The sequence below is a fragment of the Ursus americanus genome, chromosome 9 (assembly GCF_024610735.1).
Source record: "Ursus americanus isolate L20-20 chromosome 9, mUrsAme1.1.p, whole genome shotgun sequence".
Taxonomy (NCBI): domain Eukaryota; kingdom Metazoa; phylum Chordata; class Mammalia; order Carnivora; family Ursidae; genus Ursus; species Ursus americanus.
The window spans coordinates 20,055,227-20,070,528 of NC_142135.1; the positions used below are offsets into that span (position 1 = coordinate 20,055,227).

General features: G+C 38.2%; 1 long non-coding RNA gene across 1 annotated transcript in view; it reads right to left on the reverse strand.

Annotated features, from left to right (window-relative positions):
• The window catches only part of LOC123797759 (uncharacterized), a 58,475-nt gene extending 50,821 nt beyond the window's left edge, over window positions 1-7,654 (reverse strand). Inside the window, exon 1 of the long non-coding RNA XR_006781051.2 lies at window positions 6,705-7,654. This is a non-coding gene — a long non-coding RNA (uncharacterized LOC123797759). The remainder of the gene's footprint in view (window positions 1-6,704) is intronic.
• Window positions 7,655-15,302: the final 7,648 nt, after the last annotated feature.

Here is a 15,302-nt window from a genome sequence, read left to right on the forward strand (position 1 = left end):
GATCAACAATCCAACAGAAAAATTAAAGGGGTATTTTGAGAAAAAATAATAGCCCTTAAACATATATAACTATGATCAAACTTTTTAGAAGATAAATGAAAATAAAAATTACGGTAAGATACCCCCCCCCAACATATTAGGAAACACTTTAAACATCTATTAATACACGGGTTGTCAAGAAGGTAGGGAAACAGCCATTTTCCTGCACTGCTGGTAAGAATGTAAATTGGCAGCACCTCTAGGGAAAACAATTCATCAGCAGCTATCAAAATTACAATTGCAAATATTTTTGACACAGAAATACCACATCTACATATTCCTTCTACAAAAACACTTGCACAAGTATATTCACTGCTACCCTATTTGTAAGAGCAAAGATTGCAAACTATTGTTTCCAACCCACCACTGAAACTGTTTTCCTTTATTGCCTTGGGCATAGTAACAATGCTGAGTTTCAAGTTAGTCTCTGAATTCCTGGGACCCCTGTGGATCTGTGTTTATTTCCTTTTGTTTCTGTTAATTTTTCTTCAGGTTGTCACGACTCCCTACTGTGCCTGTTGTTTGGTTGGCTGGTTTTGGTGGCTGGGACTTTCTATTTGTAAAATTGTTTCTAAAAATAATGTGAAGTCGACAGTGGCTACATTCCACAGAGATGCACCTTTCCTTCCGCCCAGAGCTATTAGCAATCTTGAATCCTCTCAATCCAATTTCAGGAATTAAGAGGTGGTGATCAGTGCCTGTGAGGGCTTGCCACTTGGGATTCATTTAATTTTGGGGTTTATTCCCTTGGAGCCCCAGCCCAAAGTTGAGGGGTCACCTTGGAGTGTCCATAAATCCTTGTGGTCCCATGAGGTTGTCACAAAGTCCTCAGCATTCTCCTCGCCCAGGTCTAAAATACCCTCAGAGGCTGGGCTCACAGTCCTGGGTTTCCACTCCCCTCAGCTCCTAACCAAATAATTCCTTCTCTCTGTTTAACCCTCTACCACCTTCAGGTAGATATATTTGTATATATCTAGCTTTTCTGGTTGTCCTCATGGGACTTAGCCCAGATTATCTTGTGTGATGACCAGGAACAAAATTCCGAAAAACCCTACATGTTCATTAATCAATAAATTATGGTCCATTTATTCAACAGAATAAATTATTGTGTATTTATGGTTAAATAACAAAAACGTTAAATAAATAATGGTACATTTATATAATAGAATGCTATTTGGCTACAGAGAAGCTATTTTTTAGGTGCTGATATACACCAATCTTTAAAATATATTGTTTAGTGAAAAAGCAGTGTACAGAACAGTGGACACTGTATGCTATCATTTGGGCATAAAATATCTCTAGAAGTATTCAAAATAATTTAATACTTGGACCATTTGGAGCTTAGAAAAGTGAATAGCCAAGGCATGGAAGAGAGAAGAAAATTCTTCAGTTTTTATCATTTTGTATATTTGAAATTTGAAACCAGTAATATATTATCTGTTCAATATAAAAGCAGATAAGATAAACATTAAATGATTAAAAAAATGGGTAAAGCTATGTGTGTGAACCTATTTGTTGCTGCAATATTTATCAGAGCAAAAAATTAAAAGTGACCCAAATGTTCAACTGTAAGGAAACAGTTAATTATATATCAAGTGTCACTGATGGCATATTCTGCAATGATATGAAGAATAAATATGGAAGTTATGTAGAAACATGGAATTGCTACTTTTCTATTACTGTGTAATAAATTAATACAAACTTATTGGCATAAAACATCATTTGTTCTCTCATAGTTGTGTAGACCAGAAGTCTCACGTGGTAAAGCTGGGTTCTCTGCTCAGGGCTTCACAAGGCTGAAATCAAATTGTCAGGTGAGCTGAGTTCTCATCTTAGAATTCTGCCTCCCTCATGGAAAATGCATATTATTAAAGAAAGAAAATAGCAATGACTACTGAACATATGCAAAGATATTCAATCTTATGAGTAAGAGAAATTACACCGAAGTACCCTTTCCATCAGTCAGACAGAAAAGGTTTCAAAAATTTGCTAACACACTGGATTGGCAAACGTGTATAGAGACAGATGCTTTCCTACATCATTCTAACTTGTATTAAAATACTGCATATAGCAATATACATAAACTACGATAACAACCAGGTAAAAGGAGGTGCTTGTGTGTGTGTGTGTGTGTGTGTGTGTGTGTGTATGTGTGTGTGAAAGAGAATAAAAGAGACGATACAAAAATGTTAATAATCACGCGAAAGAATTTGTGTGACTTAATTTTTTGTTAATTTTGAGATTTCTAAGTAAGGTTACTATTTTCTACTATCATTAAAATTGTATTTACAGAGGAAGAACAGTAAATTTTTCTGTTCACTACTGCACACACAAAAAAGAGTAGATTAATTCCAGTGTTCAGATCATTGTTATTTGTTGGTATTGCTGAGATCAGGACACAGTTTCACAACCCCAGGTCCTTTATATGCCATGCTGTCCAGTCTCTTGCTGGAAACTCCAGGCGTATGAGAGTATGACAATTATGGAATGCCTTGTTAACTCCTGTGTGCTCACTACTCGCTAGGTACATTTATGTGTAGTTAACCTTTACAACAATCCTATATGATACATTTTATTTCATAGTCTCACGGGTTTTAAATCCCAGCTCTGATCCAGAAAAACTGCGGGACTTGGCAAGGATTCCACCCCTCCTCACTCAATTTCCTGTTTCGTAAGATGGAATAAGAGTCCTAAGAGTTTTGCAGAAAATGAGCCAGATACCTTTGATACCCTGCCTATATCCTCCAGCACTTAACCACACCCGTACATGCTTAGTCATCTTCCAACTGCCAGCACCACTGATTCGTTGCCTGAGGTTTTCCTCTGACCAGGAAACCCCTTCTATTCATAAGTGGGAAAGTCTGGAAGTTCTGGAGGAATTAATGCCTTCTACCTTCCTCCAACAGCCCTTAATCAATGAATAACTGGGAAGTGCACAGAAAGTCACTGAGCTACCTCAGCCCCTGGGCAAAATGACTGATATGCTTGTTCTATTCAATTTCCCATTGTTCCCCAGCAGTATTAATTTCCATTTATCCTCAGAGTAATTTCCTTGACAATATACACTTTTTGTAGTCAGAACATTTAACATGAGATCTACTCTTTCAATGAATTTTTTGAGGGTACAGTACAGTATTGTTAACTATAGACATGATGTTGTATAGCAGATCTCTAGAATTTATTCATCATGTATAACAGAAACTTTATACCCATTGAACAACTTATTTCCCCCTTCCCTAAACCCTTAGCAATCATCACTCTACTCTTTGCTTCCATGGGCTTGGCTATTTTAGATATCTCATGTAAGTAGAATTATGAAGTATTTATTCTTCTATGGGTGGCTCATTTCACTTAGCATACAATCCTCTAGGTCCATCTGTGTTGTTCCATATTGCAAGATTTTCTTATTTTTTAAGGCTGAATAATATATTGTATATATACCATTTATTCTTTACCCATTCATCTGTCAATAGACATTTGGGTTGTTTCCACATCTTGACTATTGTGACTAGTGCTACAGGGAACATGACTTTAATCAAGGTGTTGGTCAGGGCTGTGGTCTCATCTGAAGACTTGGCTAGGAGAGGATCAATTCCATACACACAGGCTTGTTAGAAAAATTCAGTTTTCCAGCAGTTATTGGACTGAGGGCCTGTTTCCAGCTGGCTGTTGGCTAAAAGTGTTTTTTGGTTCCTAATATGGCAGCATGCAAATTGAGAAGGCAATAGAGAGAATCTGCTAGCAAGATGGAAGTCATAATTTTATGTAACCCAATTACAGAAGTGACATCCCATCATCTTGCCCTTATTCTAATGGTTAGAAGCAAGTCAAAGGATGAGCCCACATTCAATGGGAAGGGATCGAATGAGGGTGTGACTGCCAGGAGGCAGGGACCTTTGGAAGTCATATTGCAATATACCTGTTATGCTAGTCAATTTTAGATCATTCTGATAGGAAAGAGCCAAGGTCTTTCAGAAAAAAAGTCCTTTTTCATTTCTTTGAGGTACTCTTGGAATCTTAACAGGAGATTTCCTTCATGAAATTAGCTTTTCCTTAAGCAAATATATTCTAAGAATGTAAGATGGCTCTAAAACTTTCTGGGTAACAATAAGAAGACAAGAAGGAAATCGAAGTTATTCATGACTAGTTGAATTGCAGAAAACTGGGAGAGTATATTCAATAATTGTGGACCAATCTGGATAATGGATATTGACAAACTTAAATCAACACATATGCATTGAACATACTCTTTTGTAAATAGTAGGGACCGAATACTTATTTGGAAAGAAATCAAATAGAATTAGATTTAAATGTATAGATTTCAATTATCTTTCCTGATATTGTTCATGCATTAACTTTTACCAGGAGACATTCTGCTTCTCCTTACAAATGTAATGAAGAAGAACTTGTTCCTTAAACAGAAATAAAACTGACTATAAAACTGGGAGTCCATGCTATTATTACTCACTCCTGACAGAGCTGTGCTTATAAATTCAAAGGGCTTCCTTCTCTCTAATCTGAGGGGATGTTCCAGTCCACCAAATGAAAAATAAAGCTACCTTCAACAGCAGCCAAGGAGTTAAGAAGCTGGGTATGAAATTGTGTCTCCCTCATTACCTGCAATGCATGGCTGAGATCATTCGCAGTAATGCTTGGAAATCCTCTACCAAAACAATCACAAGGTGGGTTGGGAGTTTATGCCTTTTGACCAGGTCTACAACCCACATCTGCCACAGAGAATTTTAATTGATATTATTCTAGAGAAGAGTTCCTATGCCAGTAGTAAATCAGAAAAAAAAAAAATTCAACATTGCATTATTCATCATTCTAGCATAAATGAACATAGAATGGATTTGGAGTAGAAAACTACTTTTCAGCAGGGAGAGTGTTTCTACATAATCAGACTATCAACCACAAGGATTAAGGTTTGGGTCCCATATTACAAAAATATATCTGACAAATGAATAAAAATGTTATTTTTTAAGTCACCTTTTCCATAGTACAAATAAGGCAACTGTTTTTCTTTGTACTGTCTATGATTCGAAAGCACTGCTTTCATTTTTATAACATTAGAATATTAATTATTAAGCCACTGTGTGTGTGTGTGTGTATATATATATATATATATAAAGAGAGAGGGAGAGAGAGAGAGAGAGATTGAGAGGGAGAGAGGGAGAAAGGAAAATCTTCCTGGAAGTTGGAACTAGTTCCCTTATACATTATATGTCTTTGTGATCTGCTTCCTACTTTGTCTTTGTTTTTATTGTGTCTTTCCAGGCAAAGTGGAGAACTGTAATTGACTCTGAGTCAAGAATGTGTGTGTGTGTGTGTATATATATATATATATAAAGAGAGAGGGAGAGAGAGAGAGAGAGAGAGAGATTGAGAGGGAGAGAGGGAGAAAGGAAAATCTTCCTGGAAGTTGGAACTAGTTCCCTTATACATTATATGTCTTTGTGATCTGCTTCCTACTTTGTCTTTGTTTTTATTGTGTCTTTCCAGGCAAAGTGGAGAACTGTAATTGACTCTGAGTCAAGAATGTAATTATTCAGATATGTAGGATTTTCTTTTCTTCTTAGAATTTACCAGAGAAGTTCCTTTTGCCAATTAAGGTAAGAAGCCATTTACATTTTTCAAAAACGTAAGAGTAAAGGGAAGGGGATTTGACATTTATTGAGCATCTCCTATGTGTCAACCATTTTTTGATGTACATACTTTCACTGATCGATCAGTTCTACAAATAAGTACTGTTGTCCCAATATGATAAATGAGAACACAGAAACTAAGAAAACATGGAAAGAAAGGTATCATTTGTTGAGCAAGTGAATACTAGCATGAGGTACACTTCATGTTTATACATTCATTTACATTTTACATATGCATTACCATGTTACAGTTTTAAAAAAACTTGGGCTCAGAGTTGTTCAATAATTTATACAATATCATACACTTAGTAAGCAGCTAAGTTGAGCTAGAATCTGAGTGGATCTGATTCAATGTATTTTTCCCAATTACATCAAAATCCTTCAGCATAAAATTCTTTAAAAGCTGCTAGCAGAAGCACTGAAGAATTTAGATGGCTTCCAGCTCATGAGAGGAAGGTAGCTATTTATAAAACTGTTGTGTTCCCCAGCAGGGAAAGGCATCTGGGAACATTTCCAGAATTGAATTCATCTATAATTAAATAAATTAAATTAATAAGAGTAAATATTAGAGGCATCTTTCTTGGCTCAACTGTATGCTCCAGTACAGTTCACCAAATCTACTCTATTATCATTTCTTTTCCTTCTTTTTTCTTCCTACTAAAATTGTTGAACATTATTGCTTCATTATAATTTGTTTTCTAACTCATCCATCTCCTGTTCTAGAGTAGGAGCTCCTTGGGGGCAGATACCGTGATATATCCGAGGCATCTAATACCTGGCACTTAGCAGATGCTGAATAAAAGTTAAGGGAATGAATGACTGAATAAACAAATGAATTCATTAATAAACAGACATGAAACAACAGGGTACAAAGCCAAACTTATTACCTAGCTCTAGCAAACTTTGGAATAGTCTAGAATATGGCACTCACACTGAAGGTGATGTAATGCCTTCAGGCTGCCTTGAGTTGTACATTTAGCTTGGCAAGTACAGGACTCAGCTTAGTTGAGTGGTACCCACCTCTGTCCCACCACCATTCAAGAAGCTCCAATCTTGATCTGCAGTCACTGAGAGACTCTGACTCTGTGATTCTCTAGGGCATACTTTCCCCCACTTCTTCTTCATTCCTCTGTTCCAAATATACGTGTTGCTTTGACGTTTGCAAAAATGTTAAATGTAGGCTTTCCTTCTGCTCAGAAGAATGCCTACAGATAATATGCAGAGGTTAAGAGCGTGAGTTTCAGGTCAGACTAAATAGCTTCAAGCCTAACTATCATTTATTTATTAGCACGTGACCTTCAAAAAACAGTATGTCTAAGTTTCAGCTTCTCGTGCATAGGTGGGAATAATATAAGTACTTACCTCAGAGGATTACTGTAGAAATTATATGAGATGATGGACCAAATGCAGTGAGCATGGCTCCTAACACTTATTATTTTAATAGTAGAATTCAAGTAAGAAATTTTTTATTTGGCTGTCTGGTTTATAAGTACTTATGGATTGAAACCAAGAGAAAAGAGAAATCCCCTTTATCCTCCTAAAAAAGCATTGAGTAGTCTGGTTGCAAGGACAGGAATATCCATGGTTTGGCCCAGCTTTAGATCTTGTGCCCATCTTGGCAATGAGAGTGAGTGCTTTGGTTGCTGACCTGGGTATTGGGGCCTCCTCTGGGGTCTGGCATGGTTGAGGGGTGGGAGGGGGAGTGCTGTCTTACCCAAACCACATGGAATGAGTGAGAGAGGAGGCAATCACTAAAGGAAAATCAGAGCAGAAAGAGCTGCTCTGAAATCCCTACAGGACTAAACCAACCAGGGATAACCAATGTAGGATGATCTAACTAACCAAGAGAAATGAAAGCATCTTCACATGCCTGCTTTCTCCCAATGAAAGGCATAACTTCCCAAATTCAAGCTAGTCACTTACCCCAATAGGAAGTAGGCAAATAAAAGGACAGAATTGTGCAAATGAAAGAATCGATTTTCCTCTGCATATGTCTGTCCTTGTTATAGCTTAACACGACCACATGTAGTCCCTTGTCTCAGGAAAGAATAAGTTAGAGTAACAAAATTCAGACATAAATTGCCAATACTTCCTAATGTAGCTTTTTGTTCCAGAAACTTTTGTAAAAGTCATATTGACACCAAGTTCCAAATAGTACTTACATCAGGCCATTTTGTCCTAGAGTCATTTACCTCTGGGTGGTGGTAGTGGTGATTGGTGGTGTGTGTATGTGTGCATGTGTGTGTTTCAGTGGTGGTGGTGTATGTGTGTATGTTTGAGTGTACCTGTATTTGTGTTTCCTTTATTCTCTTCCCTCACATTTCTCCTCATGAGAAATTTCTCCTCTCAATGGTCATCTTACCACTCAAGCCATCAAACATGGAGGAATGAACACAATACCTAAACAATGGGACTTTCATCAGATATACAAGCAATTTTTTAATATTTTCGCATGAAAAGAAAAACAAGCAAATGTAGAGGGTAATTATGGAGGTCACAGAAAGTTTCTTTTTTCCTTTTGTTTTTATTTTTATTTTATTTTATTTTATTTTTTTTAAAGATTTTATTTATTTATTCGACAGAGATAGAGACAGCCAGCGAGAGAGGGAACACAAGCAGGGGGAGTGGGAGAGGAAGAAGCAGGCTCACAGCAGAAGAGCCTGATGTGGGGCTCGATCCCATCACGCCGGGACCACGCCCTGAGCCGAAGGCAGAGGCTTAACCGCTGTGCCACCCAGGTGCCCCTCCTTTTGTTTTTAAATGAAGTGTACATTTTCAAATTGAAAGAAAATTCTGGGAAAATATTGGGATGGCCATTAAAAAAGGATATGAAATATGAAAAGCTCAAGTAATAAATAATGAACACAAATAAATGGCCTGCCAGTTCGTCAACTTCCAGGCCAAGCATTATATTCCAGGATTTGAAGGGAATGAGAAGACCATAGAAACCGATACTGAGCCACACAGACAAAGAAATCTCACTGCATTCTATCGTGTTCTTAAAACACGGATAGTTGCGTGGGTAGGGCATCAGATAAGTACAACTGAAACATCATTTTATGTAGTACGACCAACTCTGCCGAAGTACATCACACAAGAAGTGAAGACCTGGAACCAATTAGAGATGTTCCCAGTTCTGGGTTGGGCCTGTTTTCCCTGGAGGTTCTGTAAGCCTACAGCCAACATCACTTCCAAGATGTATCAAATAGAACAATGGTATCACTCAATGAAAATATCACTGGATAGTGTAGACTACCTTGGGAAAAGCATCTTATGAAAACATACCTCAATCATTTAACTTGACAGGCCACCTGCATTATTAAAAGTGTATCTGTATCTTTCAACAAATCTTGACTCATATTGGTAGCATCCTTCCTAGTTCCAAAAGAGAATACTATCACCATGTGCTTACTATAACAGAAAGGCTCTTAACGTTGTATTACAAGTGGCCTTCTTCCTTAAAATCCAGCCTTATTCCTTTCTTAAAGTCTCGGTATAATATAATGTAATAGAAATATAATCTATTATGTATATTATATATGAATACAATGTAATATGTTTATATTTATATTATTATTTAGATTATATTTACTATTATTTATATATTTACTTACATATAATATTTATACTTATATTTATAATTTATGAAATATATAATGTAATATAACAATGTAATCTATATTACTCACCTAATATATAGTTATGATACATTAAAATATGTATTAAATATTATATTATTATCTATATATACATGCTTAATTATACCATTATAGGATAGAAATAGAGTTGAAAAAGAATTCCCACTGAGATTTAATTCAGGGTCGGGGATTAGACTTTGCAGTCTTAATAATTCCCCATTCACCAGTATCCCATTTACAAAGCCTATTCCTTGTGAATCTACCTTGATTAGATTCTCTGAAGAGACTTCCATGTCCATACTCTTTACCACCAGAAAGACAGAACTATTTTTAAAAATGCCACCAGTATTTTGTGCAATGAGGTTGCGTGCCAGTGAACATATGATCAGATCATCGCTGTCTCGTGCCTGCCATCTTGAACAAACTCTCGTGGTTATACTTGTCACACTGCATGTAGTTTGTTTGATGCCAGTCTGCACAGTGGGACTCTGCCTTACCTGGGCAAAAAGCCATGTTATACTCATTTTTGTATCCAATGGCAGATAACTGCATGAACCAGGCACCTTCACCAAGCCAGTGCGCTAATCTCTCAGCTGCTAGGAGTCTTGGCTGCTGGTGGCCCACAGCAATCCTCCTCCAGAGAATTCTCTTTGACCACCAGGAGCCCAGAAATGCCCACGAGGAGAGCTCTCATCAAATGACTGGATGACTGAAGGGTACACAGGCTCAGCCTCTCGACTCCAGGTGGGACCAGTGTGTGGTCTTCACGCTCTGCAGCTCCCCTCAGCTGAATTCACATCTCTGCTTAGCTTCTTCCCCGGCCCAGATATGCTTCCTTCATTTCCTTATAGGTTTCTCCTGGAAACACTCCATCAGCTAATCACTCACACACAAACCCCCACGTCGGGCTGTGCTTTTAGGGAATCTGACCTAAGACACCTCTAAGTGCATTGATTGCTGGGACAAATGGTCTGTTTTTCCTATTAAACTCTGAGATCCACAAGAAGAGAAAAGATGACTTATTCATCTCTTCATATCCAGTACCTAATTCAGTGCCTGACAGTAAACATTCAAAAAAAAAGTTTGTAAATTTGAATTAATATGTGAGTATATTTACCTCATTCCTTATTCTCTTCTTAGACTGAATAGATAAATCCTAGGAAAAGCAAGACATGGGTTTAAGGATTATCATTGCCATTATCATTTCAATCCAACCTTTCTCTAAGACCGAATGAATATGAATTGTGGGGAGAAGTAGTAAACTCTAAGTAAGGGGGGTAAAGACACCCCTCCCCCCAATTCTATCCTACAGTAATGTAGGTAATGAAACAGTGGTACCTCGTCAATTGAATAGATTCATTATCAGTAGCTAATGGCCATATATCAAACAGGACTTTCTTTTGTTTTCTTTTTTAGCTTCCCCTGAAAATATTTTTTCCATTCCTTACTTTTATCTTTCTCCCATATTAAATCAGCATTACGTGGGTAAATATCTAAGCCAACTCTAGGAAATAAAGATTTTCTCAGTTGTGTTTTCTCGGTCGCAACACAGTATAACAGCAGAGATTAGAACAAATATGGGGCTCTGGTCTCTACTGTAGCCCTTGGAAATAATCCTATTTCTCCTCACTACGGAAGACAGATTAGACTCCACCAAATGAATTAAGGTCATCCAGAGGACAAGAACACCAACATTAATCAGAAGCATGTACCCATATCTAAATTAATCCGAAGGCACAAGTTTCTCCATCAGTGTGGCTGCTCAGGCCTATGTCTTACTAATAAAATAGGATCTCTGCGGGCAGAAAATAGAACGATACTTTCAACGTTCTAATTATAATTCCTGTTACTAACGGATTGCCTCAAAGTTTGGCCAAGAAAGCATAAAAATAATTGAGTCTTCACAAATACATTTTGTTTTGAGGTAGACATAGCTTTCCGATGAGAAAAGGCTCATTAGGTTTCTATTACTCAAACTTGTGTCAAATAGACAAGATCTGATTCTTAACACAATGACAAAAAAATTACTCAAATACCATCTCTAAGCAGATTCACTGTTTGGGAACCCTGGTATTTGGTCAGCTCTTCTGGAAACCTCCAGCCATCAACTGTATTGCAATTACAGAGCTGCGGACAAAACAAATGAGATGAGGTGGCGCAGGGGAGGCATGAGAGAGGCCCGGGAATTCTAAAGAAAACTGGCCTTTAATATTGAACCGGCTGCCATTTCACCCAAGTGTGGGGCTGGAGACATTGTGTTATCTCATCTATTCTTTACTATAACCCTGGATTTTTATCTTCATTTTACAAGTGATAACAGTTGGCTTTCCAGATACCAGATAGCTTTTACAAGTCACATGGCTACTAAGTAGCACAGAATTCAAACCAGGGACTATCTGTTCCACAGCCCATCATCTTTTGACTTCAACACTCTTTATCAGGTTAGCTAGTATTCACTAAGGATTTATTTTTCACTGAGCTCTTAAATATCGGCATCTCTGTGACTCAGGGGAAAAAAAAAGACACTTCCGTGGACACTCTCTTTCTTTATGACACCAGCATTTACAAGCCTGTTACCCTTTTGATATATTACTTACTAGCTAACAACTAATACATGGTTTGTTCTAAGAAGCAATTCTCTACCCGAAGGGTGGATGCCATCTTCCTTAAAGTTATCAAAATGAGTTAGTAAAATGCAGTGGATGCTTTGAGGGCATGTTTTAGCTTTGGAATCTGTCAGCAAATGAAGACAAATGAAGGCGATCCCAGGTACCCTCAATTTTGTGGACAAAGCCCACAGCAGACACAGGCATGTTCATGACTCCATGGCTTCCAAAGCCAAGGGGAAGTTCAGAAATGATGCCCAGTCTCCTGAGTCAGAAAGTGAGTGTGGCCAGGTTCCATCTGGAGGAAGGTGGGGAGAAAAATGGGCTGCCATCCTCTCTTCTCTTTGTGACGTTGTATGTGAAGTATCTACTGTGAGTGCAGGATGTGAGACAAAGATGGGGAGACAGAAACTAGTAGAGGTTAAATGGGTTTGGATTCTCCGTCTTGGGGAATGGGAGAAAGGACCAAAAGGTGATAGGGTGACTAGAATGCAGGCTTCATGAGGTCAAGGAATTTTTCTCCCTTGTATCTCCTTGGTGTTTGCACATAGTACGCGCTCAATAAATATTTGTGGCATGAGCAACCTTGGAAGAAATTCTTGACTTGGTTTTATAAATGGCAGTATCCACAATATCATTTTGGAAATAAATAAAATTCTATTTGCAGTATTTCAATGAAATTGGCAACATCTCATGCCATATCATCTTTCTACCACTCAAGTTCCTCTTAATGCCAACCGAAGAGCCTTCATGCCATTGAGGCCTGGACAAAATGAGTATCAAGGGTGAATTAGAGGTGTAAAGATTAGCCTGATGATTACCAGTACAAGATGGTTACAGGTTACCTTCCCAGGCTTTGCCTTGGTGATGATGAAAGGACTTACGACTGCTACGAAATGAGTGTATATAGATGAGTCTGACGTCCTTTGGGAACACAGCTCGCCACGTGGCAGGTGCTGGCCTGACTCTTACTTTTCTTCTCTAAGGGCCAGAGTTTCTCAGATGCTGCATCTGACCTATTCCCTTTCCCCTTTTCCCAGAGTTTTCTTGGTGCTCTCTCTGTGTTTTCTCCTTTTCTTTGCGGTGTTTCTAGCAAGGCTCCAGAGAGTTGTCCCATCTTCTCTCTGACAGCTGCCCCTCAGTTTTAGGACACTGCTTTGCTGGAGATTCTTAACTGCTGTAGGACGCTATAGTACTTACTTGCTAGAGATGTTGCACTGTGATGATTTTAGGGCTTGAGATCTACCTTATCCTTGGCCCTCCATCTCATCAACTTTTCATGACCTCCACTCCCTTAAGGCACCAGCTCCTGTGTGTTCAGCTCTTGCTTCTACCAGTGAAAGTAGGAAGAAGGGGAAACAGCAATGTGGTGTATTAGCCAAGTTTAAGCTTCCAAGTTATATTTGCAAAACTGACAAAGCACTTTATAATCTCCATATAAAAGCCAAGTTTAAAGCAAAGACTTATTAAATCTGTATAAAGTATACAAATGAGTAAATTATTGCTAATGGCATGACTTTCTGAACTCTTCTTCAAAGCTGAACCAGGAAATTATTTTCATTTTAAACAACAAATTTGTTTTTTGCATTATCCAGGATACCTCACCATTTCAGGTTTTTAGTATAATACGGATCTGTCTGCATTTGTAAACAGAAGACTGAGCTGCAAGAGAAAGGAAGAGAAAAGCTAGGCCTGCATTTTGGAGTAACATGCAAAAGCCATTAAACCAGAATTCATTTTAAGCAAGTTTCTGCTAGACAGTATGGATTGAGCGTGATTACTAGTTCTAGGAACCCGTTATGAAACAAATAAAATTTAAACATTGCCCTGGAAAATTGATACAAGTGAGTTGAATTCATTACCTACTGAACAACAAATAGAGCTCAATTTTGGCAGGAAGAGTAGGATGAAAAGGGGAAAGCATGTTCTTCCAAGGATGTTGGTGAGAACAAGTTATGTTACGAAAAGTAAAAGGTACAGAGATGGAATTTTACACAATTATTCAGAGTGCGGTAGATTTATATTATGTCAATTTAGTTCAACTGGAACAGAATTTCAAAAAATTCCCTTGCCTGCACAGCTCCTGGTTGCCATGAAGTATCAGCCACACTCTTTTGCATGCAGAAGGTGAAGACAGGCAATGAGGCTCCTGGTAGCTTATACACATTGTTCGTTGTTGCTGGCTTCTCACCTTGGGATAGCATCCTCTCCTCCAGTTCCTGTACCTCCTACCAAATCCTCATTTGGCTTCTCTGGCTCCTGGGCTAGGTGCAGATTGAGTTCCATGATGAAGGGCACTAGCTTCCCCTGCAGGATACCCCCATTTCCCATGTGGCAGGTGAAAAGGCAGAGAGAGACTGTCAAGGATTTTAAAACTGTCCTCATGGCTCCAGGCAGCATTGCAGCTTCCTGTTTGTGCTCTCTTCCCCTCATATCCATCCTCCTTTTCAACTGCCTGCCCTGTGGATGTCTGTCTCCACCACCAGATCCAGAAGGAAACATCTCACATAACAGTTTAACCATGTCCCGCAACTGGGTGAGGCCAAGCCACTATTATAGATGCCCTATTTAGATATTAATGTATATTCCAGAGATTTTGTGTTTCTCTGATCACACTCTGACTTAAACACAGGGAGACATTATTAGAGTGAGGAAACATTGGGAAGATAATTGGATAAATCATCTGTAACTTTTCAGAAGAAAGGCAATACCTTTCACTAAGCTATTGTTGTAAAGTTTTTCATGACTCTCAACAAAGGTCAACCAATGCTATTTAAGACCTTCAGTACCTTCACACAACTTTATCCATGTTATTAAAGTTGTTAGTCGCATGCTTTTAAATCACACACGATAGTTTACACTTATGGCTTATGTTTCAAATATACTCAGTGTTTGACATTATCTAGGTGATACCACCATTCTTAGTAGCTGATGTTCAGTATTTAAAATTTTTTGCTTCGTATACCACTTTTGATGTGAATTTTTATCTGCAACCTGCCTTTTTTCTCAAAAGAATTCTGAGAGGTCAGAAAAGAGCCAGTAAGGATTGGGATTTGTCATACAGGGAGAGGACGAACGTTGCCGAAGCCCAGGCTGTCACATTTGCACCTTCTAATTTCAATGAATTTTCACAAAACCTTTATGGTTAGTTTCTTACTCCTCTTTTTCAGTTGGGGGACTGAGAATCAGAGAATTAAAGTGTCCTGTTCAACATCCCACACCTAACAAAACCCTGTTTTTCCTTAAAAGTGAGCGAAACTGTAATCATGCCAACAGAAAAGCTGCAATAACCTTTAGAACCAGAAAATGGTGAGGTGCTATGCACTAAGAAGAGTAAGAAGATAAGAAGCAACCAGAGCACATAACAAGGATTC